This window comes from Myotis davidii, unplaced genomic scaffold (genome assembly GCF_000327345.1).
Source record: "Myotis davidii unplaced genomic scaffold, ASM32734v1 scaffold238, whole genome shotgun sequence".
Lineage (NCBI taxonomy): Eukaryota > Metazoa > Chordata > Mammalia > Chiroptera > Vespertilionidae > Myotis > Myotis davidii.
The window spans coordinates 12884770-12899896 of NW_006293779.1; positions in this window are offsets into that span (position 1 = coordinate 12884770).

The window sequence follows — 15127 nt, forward strand, 5'->3', positions numbered from 1 at the left end:
ATCTTCTAAATCAATTACTAGTACAGTGTGTATTGTACCCCTGCCTTGGATTTACCTTCCTATTTCAGTTTGTGGCCAAGGAATGATGGGTCCCCAAGGAGTGCTGTGACCCAGATTCGGTTTCCATATGTTCACTGCTTCCTGCACAAAGCTATGTCACTCTGGGGCCTTTCAGAATGAACTTATTTTTCCACTTCAGATACCACTCTCACCATCATCCCAGGTACAGGAGCTGATCTCTTTCCTTGGGCTTCGTGTAATCAGTGGATAGAGTCCTTTATATGAGCTGATCACTGCAGATATCTTGTGCTATAAAAACGATATGCTCTTAAATATTTATAATGAGAAAAGTAATATTCAGCATCTTGCATGCATTATTAACCGCCTCTAAATACATCTTCTAAATCAATTACTAGTACAGTGTGTATTGTACCCCTGCCTTGGATTTACCTTCCTATTTCAGTTTGTGGCCAAGGAATGATGGGTCCCCCAAGGGGGCTGGTGACCCAGATTCGGTTTCCATATGTTCCCTGCTTCCGGGGTTTTCATATCTGTTCACCTGCTGACTACTCATGTGTGCCTTCATACTCATATAAAATTAAAATGTCTCCTTATTGAGATTTTAAGAGCATATTAAAAGAAAGAGTATTTGACTAGACTTGGGATGGCCTGAGGTCTAGTCCTGGCTCTGCTGCTGCCTTGCTGCACGCCTTGGGTAAGCCCTTCTAGCTCCGTTTTTCAGCTCCGTGAAAGGAGACCTTTGGAATAGATGGCCTGTTTCCTGCAAAGAATAGAAGGCTCAGGCCACACACCTCTCAGGCTGCAGGAAATAGAGCTGCAGGAACTTGACAGAGTTAGGCTGGTGAGACATGCTGCTGGGACTGAGCAATCCAAATGTTAGAAAATACCCCACAAACAAGAGTGGGGTGAGGGTGGTGGTCAGATTGCACCTTTGGAGAAGGAAATAGGTCACCCCACTGCCACTCCTCCTGGAGCAAGAAATTCTATGGTCTTGGAAGTAGATTTTCATTCTCATTAGTGTGAACTACATGTGTGTATTCCCCAACCCCAATGTATACAATGAAGTCCTAGACCTCATTGTGATGGTATTAAAAGGTGCAACTATGAAGGCAATTAGGTGATGAGGGTGGAGCCCTCATGAATGGGATTTATGAGGACAAAGCCTTCTATGGACCAGGATGCAGGTCCTCCTTATGAACCTAATGAACACTGACTCTGTCCATTCATTGATCTTGGACTTCCCAGCCTTCGGAACCAGGAGAAATCAATGTCTGTTGTTTGTCAGCCAGCAGCCTGCACAGACTGAGACATTTGTCTACTTGAGGTCTAAGCTCCTAAGGGTGGAAAGGCCTAGGAAGTGTGTTGGGGAAAGATAGAGTTGCTCTGATGAGAAGAAGTTAGGCAGGAGTTGGGTGGGGATTCTGCGGTGGGCTTGTGTCATCGGGCCTTCGAGTTGGCACTTCTAGGAGCGGCTACACATTTTCTGTTTGCTCAGATCCTTGGGTATATCTTCCTGACATAATGTGGGTCTGGGTTCTGCGGTGGGAAATCAATGAGAACGGTGTCTCCCTGTGAAACAAACTGGGGTGTCACGGAGGCAGAAGTCAGCGGCCACAGAGGAGGAAGCATGGGAACTGGCCCGGAGGCCAGGCGGAAGGATTGGAGGAACTTGTTCCAGGCCGTGCAAGGCAGTCCCTTGGGAAGCTCGTGGACATGACAGGTGAGAGCACGTGACCCCAGTCGTGCTGCCTAGAGAGGTGAGCTCATCTGACCTGCAAGGCGCGATCTTAGCTCTCACTTAGGAAACAGGAGGCAGTTCTCGTCTTTCGAGCCAGGTGGTCACGCATGACGTTTATATGTAATAAACGGAACTCTGGAGGCAGCGTGGGGATGGGTAGGGGAGGAGAGACGGTAAGTATCCAGGCTTCCTCTTAGCAGGCTCTGTCGGGCTTCATCGGTGCCTCAGTCTGGGGCTCCAGATGTGGAGTAATTGGTTTGTGTATCTCCGGCTCTCATTTGTGTGCCTAGGTTGTCCAAAGCCCCTATTCCCTCTAAGCCTCTCCATAGAACAGAGAACAGTTGACTCCTGGTTTTAGATTTTCACTTAATAGATGGGTAACCATCACTATTTGAAACCTTCTAAGAGATAAGGAGGGAACATACAATTAAGTGTGTGTGTGTGTGTGTGTGTGTGTCCACAGGCATGCATGGGTGCACATGTGCCTGCCCCCCTGTGTGCATATTCACACATGTGCACACTGGTCGCACATCCCAAAAGCACCAGCCAGGAGTGAACATAGCTATGATCTTATTCTTGCTCCTAGGAAGTTAGCTGTTTAACTCTGGGTAGATCACAGCCTACCGAGGCCTGTTTTCTTCTGTCAGATGGAGTTAGAAACTGAACTAGGCTTCTGAGAACCTTATCAGGCACACAGACACCATGTATTTGTTTTATAAGGAATCCCTTCTATGACATCTTGGAGCTGGTGCACATGCTAGCCATATTGTGGATTGTTTACATTCTGTGGCATTCCAGATATTTTCTGTAGGAAGAATAAATAAGAGAAAAAGAGGTAAGAATGTATTAGATTTGACCTTGGAAGTTTCATTTGAAAAGCTGTTTTCAAAATGGCATGAACAAGCAAAAAATGAGCTAAGCAAACAATAGATCGACCTTTTACCATGGAAACCAGGAGGCAATAGACGTTGTGCTGGGGAAATGAGTAAAGCCGGCGGTATGAACATGTAACTCGCTGTGGGGAAATTTCTGCCTCGCAGAAGACTTGGAAAAATAAGATCTTTTGGTACTTGCACATCAATAAGAATGAAGGGCTGAGTTAGGAAATATGATGCTATTACATTCACTTATATTAAAATACGACAAATTTTGATAAATGCTGGAGCAGGATTTTTCAACAGCGGCGCTGTTGAGGTTTTGGCCTAGATAATTCTTCCTTGTGTGGGGCTGGCGTGTGCCCTGGAGCACGCTTAGCACCAACCCTGGCCCCGGCCCCTGGATGCCGTCAGCATCGCCTCCCTCCCCGCACGGGGAAGTTAAAAATATCTCCAGACCTTGGGGAGTGACCCCTGGAGGACAGACATGACCTCATTGGCGGACCCTGGGCTGGAGTGGAGGTGGCTAACGGGCTTCGCAGCCAGGCAGACCCGGGACTGGGGCTGGGCTCTGCTGTTTCCCAGCTGTCTGATGGCGGACAAGCTGCCTGTCCTTGGTAAGCTAGGAGCTAACATTGAGGATCGTAGTGTACTGCAGGGGTCAGATCAACGAAGATAAACATGCGGGGACTGGACTGTAGGTGCCCAGTGTGGGAGGACCAGGCTGGTGGGCATTAAAGAGGGCGTGCCAGCACTCCTCGGAGTAGGAAAAGGCACAATTCATGAACAGCTGTTTGCATTCATATACGGGTGAGGGAAACACCCAACCATGTCTGTTGCACCTTTACTCACAGAGTAAAAGAGCACAGATCAGTAAGAATGAAGGTCTGCGTTCAGAAGTATGCAGCCAGTACATTCACTGATATTAAAATAAGGCAGATTTTGATAAATGCTGGAGCAGGCTTTTTCCGCAGCAGCGCTGTTGAGGTTGGGGCCTGGGTAATTCTTGGTTGTGTACCTACTAAGCGTCAGACACTCAGGCCCTCCTTTCATCTCTCAGGCCCATTTGGGTACCTGTTTCTGACCTGTTTTCAGATGAAGTCACTGAGGTTCAGGGAGAGAAAGTTTCCCATCGAGCGCCGTGTGGTCAGGGCAGGTTTGCTCAGTTTCGGAGCCTGTGGTGTAAACTTCCCCAAGGAGGCGCTCCGTGACCAGGGGCACCAGGATCCAAACCACCGCGCTCCAATCCGAGGAGGATGAGCACGGGTTGGAAAGGGAATGGCTTCGCCAGCAACACATCTTGCTTGAACACAATTACAGCGACGTGACTTAGTTTCAAGAAACAGAGTTCCAGGGTCTGCAGAACTCAGAGAGCGTGTTCCAGCGGCACCCACCGCGCAAGCCAAGCTAGTGCCACGCATTTAATTTATCCTAATGTACAATTAAAAATCCAGTCAACTGCATTCTCCTGTGTCAGCTTTCTTCTGCAAAAGCTGTGCCTGAGAGCAATCTCCCTCCCAGTCCTCGCTGGCCCCAATCTTTCATGCTGCTGGAGAGGAAAGCCCTGGTTCCTGGGTCAGAGAGTTGGGCTGTATTGCCTTTGAAATATGGGTGCGTGGTGGAAATGGTTTCCAATTACAGCTGGCGGAGTGCACCAGGCCGCACTGTTCTATTTAAATAACTGCTGAGTTGCCAGGGCTGTTCCCTGTTTCTAGCTCCCTGAACAAGTAAATAATGGAGAGAGAAAAAAATCAGCATTGGTAATCAATAACCATACAGCAGGTATTGAGATCCCCATCCTCCCCACCCCGCTGTTCTCAGAGCAACTCTGAATAAAAGTTACCTTTTTATACATAAAACGTAGAACCCACACTTCTGTTGCCTCACTTAGGGATGTTGGTGGCAGCGTGCTGCAATGGGAAATAGTGCCTACTTATGGGTCAGACAGGCTGAGGGTTGAATCCCAGCTCAATTAGCAGCCGGCATTGCCAGTGGAAATACCTCTTCGTTTTTGGAGTTTGAATTGCAGGGGATTGGCAGTCCAAGAAGTTCACCTCTGTGAGCATCAGTCAAATCTGTAGCAGGGTATCCTGCTACAGAGAATTGGGATGACGGGCGTGAAGTCTCTGGCGCAGTTCCTGTTGTCTAGATGTCATTGCATCATTAATGTCCATTTCCTCTTTAGACATAGATGTAGATTGTCATTCGATTTATGTGAAAGTTACAGAGCTGGTAGAATGTAGGGTACATTGGAGGCATAGACACAGATTCGTTTCAAAAAGCAGGAGAATTCCGTGTGAACCAGAGCTGGGCAGTTTTTGATGGAGCTTGTGAGCTGATTATTAGCCGTGGGTGATGAGGCTTGTTGGTCCCTTCATATAACACTTAAGGACTTGGGGGAAAGATAGGAAGTGTGTGTGTGTGAGAGAGAGAGAGAGAGAGAGAGAGAGAGAGAGAGAGAGAAAGAGAGAGAGACAGAGAGAGAGAGAGATGGGGGTGTGAGAGAGACAGACAGAGACAGAGAATGTGCACATGGGACATTCTTGCTGCCCCCTGCCCTGTGTCACCAAGGTAAGCAGAGCAGATGGCACCTGCTCTGAGTGCCAGGCCCCGGGGGCAGAGGCGGGCATGCTCAGCAGGCAATAGGATTTAACAAGAGGACCCAGAAGTGCACTAGACAATGATTCCAGAGGAGTCATTGGTCCAGGCCCAGCTGATGCTAGAATCCCCGCTGTCGCCTGCCAGCAAGACGCCCTCCATCACTGCCTGGCCCCTGGGCGGTGGTGGGCTCAGCACTTCTGATCAGCTGTGAACTTCAGAGCAGAAGAGAATAGACAAGAGACTTCTTCTCCAGGTGGAACGTGGCCTTATCCACCCGTCGCTCATTCCTGGTTCCTTGCTCTGACCTCTGGGGTGGCACAGAGTAAGTCCATTTCCTCTTCCTGTGGGGCCTTCCAGATGGTGAGCGCATCGGCCACCTTCCCCGGATCTCAGTATCCCCAGGTCCCCATGGTGCTTGTCAGGGTCTGCCTGGGTGTGAAATCAACACTCGGAGTTACAGTGAAGAGTTGGAGATGCTGTCGCGTTGGGTGCGATTGGGTGTGCCTGCACACTGGGGTCTTTGTGCTCCCCGCAGGCACCCACGCACACAGAGGTGTTCCATGGTTGGCAGACAGAGCCTGGGCTGTGGACCTGCGTGACCTCGCATTCATTGCTTTACTCATCTGTGTGTCATTTCCTGTGAAATGGGGAGAAGGGTATTCCCTAAATTTGGGAGGCTCACACGAAAAAGTGCGTGTGAAATACTCTAAATTGTCAAGCCTTGGACACACGACAGCTTTCCCAACGACAATGGCTGAGAACACTCCACGGTTCTCTCTTTGAATCAGTCCCAGAGACATGTCCAAGAGGCGCTGGCCCGCAGTCTCCTCCAGCTGCTTTCGCTCCAACATGTTTGTAAGGGCGTCATTCTGGAAACTTGTTACCACCGGACACAACGCTGCGCAGACATGTGGGTTCATTGTTGTCAAGTCAAATCCGGCACGAAATCCCCCAAGCTGGAATTCAGGTCCGTCTTCTTTCTTAACGATGGAAACAAAGCCCACAGATTTGCTATTTGAAAAAAAAAGGGGTGTGTCCCCTTCCTGTCATTGACATGAGCTTGCTTTTGCTAAATATTGTTGCTAATTCAGGCACCACAGCTTTGGGGCTGACCTGGAAGTGGGCTGTGGCCAAGCATCAGCCAAGTGCCAGCCTGTGAGCACTTGGTCACCAGGGGCTCCTTGGCAGCTGAGGATGGAACTTTCTGCCCCATCTCACACCTTATGCCGGGGCCTGGGGGCAGGGAGCAAACGCCAGGAGTCCCCATATCTATGAGCGAGGGCTTCAGGCACATGCACAGTTACAGCAGCCAGGCAGGTGCTAACACGCTGGCGCGGTGCGATGGGTAAGGGTGCCACCCCAGGACTCTACGTGTGCTTCTCTCCTCTAAGAGGCCTGCGCCTTGTGGCATTTATGAGATGATCACACACTCCTGTCTCCCATAGACTGAGCACTCCGTCTTCTTACGAACAAGCGTGGTTTCTGACACAAGTAGGTCGTCAATACATGGTTAGTATGACTGAGCGGCGCATGGGCGAATGGCAGTTGAGATTGAGGAAATATTTCTTGGAGGAACAGGGTTCCTACAAGCTGAAAAGGACAGTGGTAACTCTTAGTTGTGGACACTTTGAGCGAAGTCTGAGAGCCCGGCGTCCTTGGGAAAGGAATGAGGCAGAGAGGCCGGCGCATGGCTTCATTATCATCCTTGAATGTCCTCACGGCTCATCGGCCGTCATTCAGAACTCTCTGGTCATCAGGAAAGTCTTAGGCAGTGGTTCTCAACCTTCTGGCCCTTAAAATACAGTTCGTCATGTTGTGACCCAACCATAAAATTATTTTTGTTGCTACTTCATAACTGTAACGTTGCTACTGTTATGAATCGTCATGTAAATATCTGATATGCAGTATGGTCTTAGGCGACCCCTGTGAAAGGGTCGTTCGACTGCCAAAGGGGTTGCGACCCACAGGTTGAGAACCGCTGTCTTAGAGAGTACGCATTCTCCTGCCCATTTGGAAGATGAGCTTCCTGAGACTAAAGAGAGCACCTACATTGCTAAAGTTCACGAAGCAAATTCATGGCTGAGCCGGGATTTGAGCCCAGATTTGCCCGACTCTGAAGGCCCCTGGATCGCAGGGTCACTGACGAGGCATCTGAGCTGTATTCATTGGAGGGTCACGCCAGCCCCACCTGCAGACACTTCTGAACCTGCCTCCCTGAGCACCCATCCCCTGGTACCACCGCGGGTGCCATTCTGAGGGAGTCACCTCTGAAAGTTACTCTCTTCTTCAGTCCCATCTCAACGCAGCACATTGAGACGGACTAGACACCGAGTGTTAGACGGCACTGACTCTCACTTTCTGTTTACGGCCCAGGAAATGGGTGCAGAGTGCCCTGCCGAGCCCCCTGAGAGCCGGGACCCGGTGAGAGGGTCCACGTTCTCCTGAAGTGTGTAATCCAGTTGTCTCTCTATAGCAAAGGGCTCCACAGAAAGTGCAGTCTCACTCCAGAGCTGCTGCGAGGAGAGTTTAACATATGGCAGGTATTTTTAATTGTAGAAATTAAGGGCACTATCCTCAGACAGGGAAGCTCACTTTGGAAAAGTGATTTCCATGTTGACAAAATATCTAACTCCACCCATCTGTTACTCCAGCTATTTGCAAAACACCCAGGCCTGGCTTTCCCGGGGCTCTGGCAGAGGCATGCAGGGTACTGGTCCTGTTCCAACAGGTCCCAGCCCACCCAGCGGTGCAAACAATGGAATGAATCATTTTTGAGCACCTCTCTGTGGGGGGCAGGAACTCAAGGGCCACAGAGGCTGCATAATTCACCCAGAGGAGTGCCTCCTCTCTCCTCCAGAGCCACGTTGCATGCGTTCAGCATCTTCTATAGGCCGGATATGCGATGGACCTTGTCCTATTTGTCATCCAATTTCACTGTCTGAGTGAACCCGTGAGGTAGCGATTAGTTCTATTTGCAGATGAGCACAATGGCATTAAGGGAAGCGAAGAGATGTACCCAAAGTGAAACATTTAGCATCTGGTACCTTTTAGCAGTTTGCAGCAGGGCGAACAGAAGGTGAAAGCATTAAGATAGAACAGACAGTGTGAGAAAGAGGAGGCAGGGGGTAAATTCACTGTAGTTGGAAATAGGGTATCTGGCCCCTTCTTACTGCTGCTGCTTCCTTCAGAGTCACCAGGAGGGTTGTTTCGGTGACACTGCAGTTGTTGGTGAAGTTTGCCAGGGGTCGGGGGTCGTCCTCTGTGTGGTAGAGGGGATGCTAGGAAGAGAGGGCAGGCTGCCTAATGGGGCCATGACCTCAATGGCTTTGACATTGCAAGGTTCTCCTGTCCGGGCTTTGAGAGCAAGAACCTGGGCTTTCTTGATGCATCACAGTTAGCTAACACCTGAGACCAACACTCACTGATGTCTTTAAAAGGAGCTTACAAAACAGATGCCAGCTTTAACTGACCACCCAAGATGTCCTTTCCCAAGGGAGACGATGACTGTGTCCTGGATCCAGGGGATGCCTTCCCCTAGATGTCAAGGTCTTCTGGGGAATGTGATTGGCAACACAGGAGAGCTTGATGAGCTTGGGATCCAAACAAAGAAGGGATCCATGTAGTCTAGCGGCTGAAAAGTTATGACTCTCAGGCGAAATATGGCCTGCCACCACTTTTTGTAAACAAAGTTTTATTGGAACAGATTCATGCTCATTTATTTACATGTGTTCCTGGATGCATTCCCATTACAGCTTCACCTCCCCACAGGAAGAATCTTCTAGTCATCACTCCCCTTCCCTGGGCTTATGGAGGTTTTCTTTTCTCAATTCCTCTCCCCGTGCTCAGCATTCATTTAAAAGAGCATATTCTTGCTTTGCATGTGGCAACATCATGGTGTAAATCTGGTCAAGTAGCAGATAGAGTGGACCTAGTCTTTTCTCTACGTCCTTGTTCTTGGAGCTGAGCTTACCCCCATCTTCATCCACAAGTGCCGTTCATATTCCAAACTTGACTGGGAAATAATTTATTATGATTTTGTTTTAGAAAATAAAAAACCAATAATTTAACACACATACACATCAGTATGTATATGCTCAAATAATCATATAATGTGTATACACACATTATATACTACACAGACCTCAGTCATCTTCAAAAATTACTCAGATCCAAGTTGGGTATTTGCAGAAGAATCTTTGGAGCAAAGGCCTAATAGACTCCGGAGCTTTGGAAGTCCCCGTTATGGAGCTGTACCTTCTGCCTGCTTCATGTGATCCATTTAAAGAGTTGAAGACAATCAGACTTGGAGTCACAGGTATGGCCGTTGCCTCTAGTGTTTGGGGTGGACCTTAGAAAGAAGATACCTACTAAAAAGGGTTCCCAGTGGCTAGCGGGGCACAAATTAAACAACAACAACAACAAAACAGAGCCTGGGAGCCCTTTCTACCCAGGGGCCTCTCCACAAGCTGCCCTTCACAGAGAAGCCTGCCCTGAGCAGCCTGCCTGCTCTGTGTTCCTGCATCTGAGGCATCTCTTGCAAAGGAGTTCCTGGAATCCTATTTCAACCAATAGCGCGGAGGCTTTCTCCATGCAACTGGAGATGTGCAGCTATGTTCCCATCAACTTCTTCATTGACCAATCAGAGCAGCTCCATTCTGACCAACCAGGACAGTAGTGTCTTTTGGATCACTCCACCTGGGTGCCTTTGGAGCCCTCATTTGCATGAGAACAGACCAATCAGGGACCAGGGTGGGACTTCTGTCTATGTAAGTCAGCTCCCCTCTGGCTTTGAGAATACACTTTCCTCCCCAGCCAAGGCTGAAGACTACCTTTCCCCTGCCAAGGTGCCCGAGGTCTCACCAGAGCAGAGCTGACCAGCTCAGCACAGGGCAGAGCAAGTGGGCACCGAGCAGACCAGACCGGTGCAGAGCAGGCTGCCTGGCCCCACGGCCACCTCATACCCATGTGTGTTCACAGCCCTGTGACATCACCATTGAGCTGTTTTGCACTGAATAGTTTCCTTCTTTACCACACCCCAAATTGGGGATTCCTGTTGGTGTTGAATTGGTGCCAACAACCAGCCATGGACCATAGTGACCAGCATTTATTTCCACATTTATATAATCCTCACCACACATAGATTAGTGACTGGATTTCAAAGAGAATGTATAGGGGAGAGTTACTACAAAAATAAAAATCCAAGCATTCAAGCATGTAATCTTTTAGTGTGATCTTCCTGGGAAAAATATTGTATGTGCTCCCTGCCACAAATTGGTATTTTCTGTCCTCGCCAGTTTGGCTCAGTGGATAGAGTGTCAGCCTATGGACGGAAGGGTCCCAGGTTAGATTCCGGTCAAGAGCACATGCCCTGGTTGCAGGCTCAATCCGCAGTAGGGGGATGTTGCAGGAGGCAGTGGTCAATGATTCTCTCTCATCATTGATGTTTCTCTCCCTCTCCCTTCCTCTCTGAAATCATAAAAATACGTTTTTTAAAATGGCTATTTCTGGCGTGGAGTGTCCCAGGTCCCAGGCAGCGTCCGTAAGCAGCACAATGACAGCTTTAGTGGTGCTCACCCACCGCCGGCAGAGAACTCTGGCAGGTTCAGATAGAAACCAAACAGGAGCCAGCAGAAGTGTCTGCCTCCGCCAGGTCCCATCCGTGGGGCGGTGCAGCTGCTGTTCCGCCTTCTCTCTCTAGGGTAGTTTGGCTTTGAAATGAAGCTGTGCTTTTGTGAGATCCCCCCTGTGGAAGTTTCCTCATCTTTGCTTTTCCTGAGGATGGCCATTTTCCCTGAGACACAGTGCTGATCCGCAGGAAAAGAGATTTTCTGCAGAGGATTTCAGGGGCTGAGCCACTGGCGGGCGTGGGGTTGCATGTTTCAGAGGTGCGTGTGCAGCTCGGAGGGAGGGAGCTGGTGACAGAGGGAGCTGGTGACAAGACATGACAGGCCTCGTAGGATGGGTTGGGCAGCCAGCAGCGTGTTTGCTGAAGCCATGTCCCCACCCCAGCTTGGAAGGGAACCAATTTAAGCATCATTTTGGAAGAAGAGAGCTGGAGGGAGGTGGAGAGTGAGGAAATGAAAACTTACAAGATGTTTCTGGGTCTCGGCATCATTCCTTCTCCTTGATCTTATCAGCGTTTATAAATAACTCCTGATCTTCCTCCAGCTTCATGCAGCATCTCCAAAGCGCCTGTACACACAGGGAGAGACGGCTCTGCAAGGCATTCTGGGAAAAGGCTGTACTCTGCCCCCTGCAAATGAGAGGTTTTTCCAGCGACTATTATTTCACATTCTGAGCTCCGGAAGCACTAGGCAGTGGACCAGATACACACATATGGCCGATGCCCTGTAAATATTAAAAATACATTAGCCGGTTTAAGTTTTTCTTTTGTATTTTCCAAGACCTGTCAATCACAAACGAATCGTTCCTATTTGTAGAGCAAGAACAGATTTAAAGTGGCAAAACCAGAGCAGTTCTCAGAGTCCTGGGCAGCCCTGGCGCTTTAGAATAACCAGCGCCAGCGGCATCTCCAGGAGCCGTCTCGGTGTCTGTCGGGTTTGGAGACGCGCTGCTCTCTCCGAGTCTGCGCCTCTGGGACGGAGTGATTTCTGTTGACAAACAGTCATGGCTACAGTCAGGAGCGCTTACTCGGCAAAAGAATTGTGACTGAACTGATGTTATTGTGACATAACGTAGGAGTTTATAATTGCAATTCGTTGTGAAACAGTTGGATTGGATCCCAAGGATGGCTATTTTAACGATCCCTAGAGAAACTGGAAAGAATGACCTTGGCAAGGACGGATGTGGTGGCAGAGTGAGATGGGCTGCTTGGTGAAGCCACACAAGTCCCAGGCCTGGCCCTCAGTCTCACGGGTCTAGAAAGCCAATCTTACCCGTGTCCCCGAGTTGATCATATTTGGGAAGGCGGATTCATACCGAGTTCACTCAGGCATATAAACCAGCCACGATGTTGTTTATTTACCAGGAGAAATAGGACCGTCAGACAGGCCAGCCCTTCTTTTTGCCTTAATCAGTACGTACTCCAGTAGGCAACTACACAGGGCGTCAAGATCGCTGGTAAGCTTGGCGCCAGGGAAAGGCAGATGGTTTCATAAACTGCGTGTGGGCTGCTGCTCCCACCTTCACTAATCACAGCTCAGACGGGCATGACGGAATGCCTTCAGCAGCCAACAGCCAGCTAGGGCCCGGGAGCCTTGGATGGCCACTCCCGTGTCTCCCTCTGCAGCTCTTCCTTCCGGGCCTTCCATTGTTGATGTTCTTCCCAATGCAAGCCTGCATCTTTCTTTAATTGTGATAATGCTTCCAATTACATTAAAATTGGGGCCAGGCCAATCATTTGGCTTCTCTTCAAAATGATATGTTCCTTAAATATTTGCTCAGCGCTTCTTCCGAGGAGAGGTTGAGCTCTGCACAGGGTGACGCTTGAAAGCAGGAGCCCGGGGTGATGCTCAGCCTCTCTGTGTTCCAGGCAGTTCTTGTCTGGCCCAACCTTGCATTTCCCTCTCAGCAAACAAGGCTCTGCGAGAACCGGATCTACTTCCTAAAAAGGCAGCTGAAAGCCCATCTAGTTGACCTGCCATAGCACAACTGTCCTTCTAACCACAGGAAATAGTCCTCCAGGAAATAGGTTCTTGTGGATGAATTTCATCTTCTTCTAATACACACACTCTTTGTTTTAATCCAAGGGCATTTCAGAATAGTTTTGAATCAGTGCTAAATGCAGCTACCTGCTGCCTTGTTGCTCAGTCCAGCTAAATTCAGAAAGAAATCTTTGCCTGGTTTGGGAACCTTAAGTTCATTTTATGATTTAGAGTAAATAGGTTGCATATCTCCCAAGCCTGTCCATTCATTTTGATTTAAAAAATCATCCCACCACTTATGTATCCATCTATGCAGCGAATGGTCACTGATCACCATCCAGGTTGCACCCTGCACAAGTTAAATATGTAAAGAAGAGTAACACAGAGCCTGTTCCCTAAGATCCACATGGAGGGGGGAGGCAGGCAGGTGAGCAGATGGTCATAACTCAGTGTGGTGAGTGCATCAGTGGAGAGAGCTTAGGAATGCAGACAATGGGACTAACCTGAGAACCAGATGGGGCTTCAGAGGCCTCCTGGGAGGGGTTGCTCCAGCAGTGAACAGCCTTTTAGGGGTGGGGGAGGGCACGCAAGCCAGAACAGAACAGGATCTTGTCCATCCAGAGTTGAATCTATGGCTTCATCCCACAGACGGGATCAGCTTGCCTTCCCCAGTGCTTACCCAAGCTCTTCGGCCATGAAAGAGTGAGGACAACAGTGGGTGTCAGAAGCCCGGGATCTAATAACAAGCACTATTACTAACCACTAACGTCCAGTGCTTTACTGTGGATTAAGCAAACCCATGTTCACGATCCCACTTGATTTTCTACGTAAGCCTTATGGCGTGAGGCTCAACTCGGACGATTGCACTCACAGGCGACATTGAGCAATGTCTGCAGACTTTCCGGATGGTCACACTGGGTGCCGGGCGGTTGTTACCAGCGTCTCTTGGGAAGAGAGAAGCTGCAAACCATCCTCCTATGCACAGAACTAACCCCCACAACAAGGAATTATCTGACCCAAGTGCTGCTAGTGCCCAGGTTGATAAGCCCTTTCTTGAGATGATCTCCATATTTAAAAAGGGAAATGGAGTTCCGGAATCTAGTTCTATCTAAACTACTTAATCTTGAGCTCTCATTCTCCCATTTATAAAACAATTATTTAGTTTTTTAGGTTAAATTCTCTGTAAAATCTTCCAAGTCTAAGAGACTGTGAGTCCATGGATTCAAATGTAGATTTCAACCGACCACTGAGTCAACAGAATTTTCCTGCATAGAAGCTACTGCTGTGGTATGTTGGTTTTCTGTGCAGTGTTTATTTGGATAATAAATAAAGTGTTCGCTCAGCTAGGCACTTGAAGCTGCCTGAGATGCATGTGGTGAGGGTGACTTTGGAGAAGGCCCTGCTCTCTGCCTCCAGTCCTCTTTCTCCTCTCCAGCAGCTGTAGCTGTGAGTCCTAGGGACCCTCAGGACCATCTGGAGATTCAATTAGAAGGAGAGAATAATTCACATGGTGTCAAGGTGGTTTCCAGAACTTGTTGAGATCTTTATAGATTACCTGTGTTCCATAGCCCTCCTCTGTCCACACAAACTCTCCAACCCCCTATCACCTGACCAGTCCTCCATCCTACCCTAGGAGACAGGTGACTGTGCCATGGAGTTGGAGAATGTGGAGAGTAGCCCCTCTGAAGGGTAAGCCAGGTGCTAAAATCCAGTGCAGACAATAACCTCAACTCACTGAGCTCTTATTGTATGCTTTCCATCCTACCCTGAAAAAAGGAATCTTATTGTTTTTACTTGACAGATGAAGAAACTGAGGCTTGGAGGGTGTAAATACTTGCTTTGAATAGATATTAATTTCTGCCTGGAAATTGATAGTTACTAGAAAGTTACATAACATGCCTTTCCAGCTTAAAATTCTCCTCCGGCCTTCATTTGACTGTTGCTTTGTTTTGTTTTTCAATTGACCTTTGTTCTGAATTGAACTGAGCAAAAATAATGGAACTTGATGATGACAATAAGATATTGGTTCAGTTTTCTATTACCAAGAGAATTGAATTCATAGTGTGAAGAAGCCCAGTCGGTCTTGTTGGATGTGTTCCAACTTATGACTAATGTTTTAAAAGAGTGGAGGTGTTGTAGAGGAGGCCCTTAAGATTTAAATCCCATCTAGCCTAAAGACAACCAAGAAAATGGCCCAACCAGCCAGTTCTCATCAGAACCACTGTCCCAGTACGGGACCTTTAAATCGTTGTCCTATTTTTTAAAAAAATATCTTTTACTGATTTCAG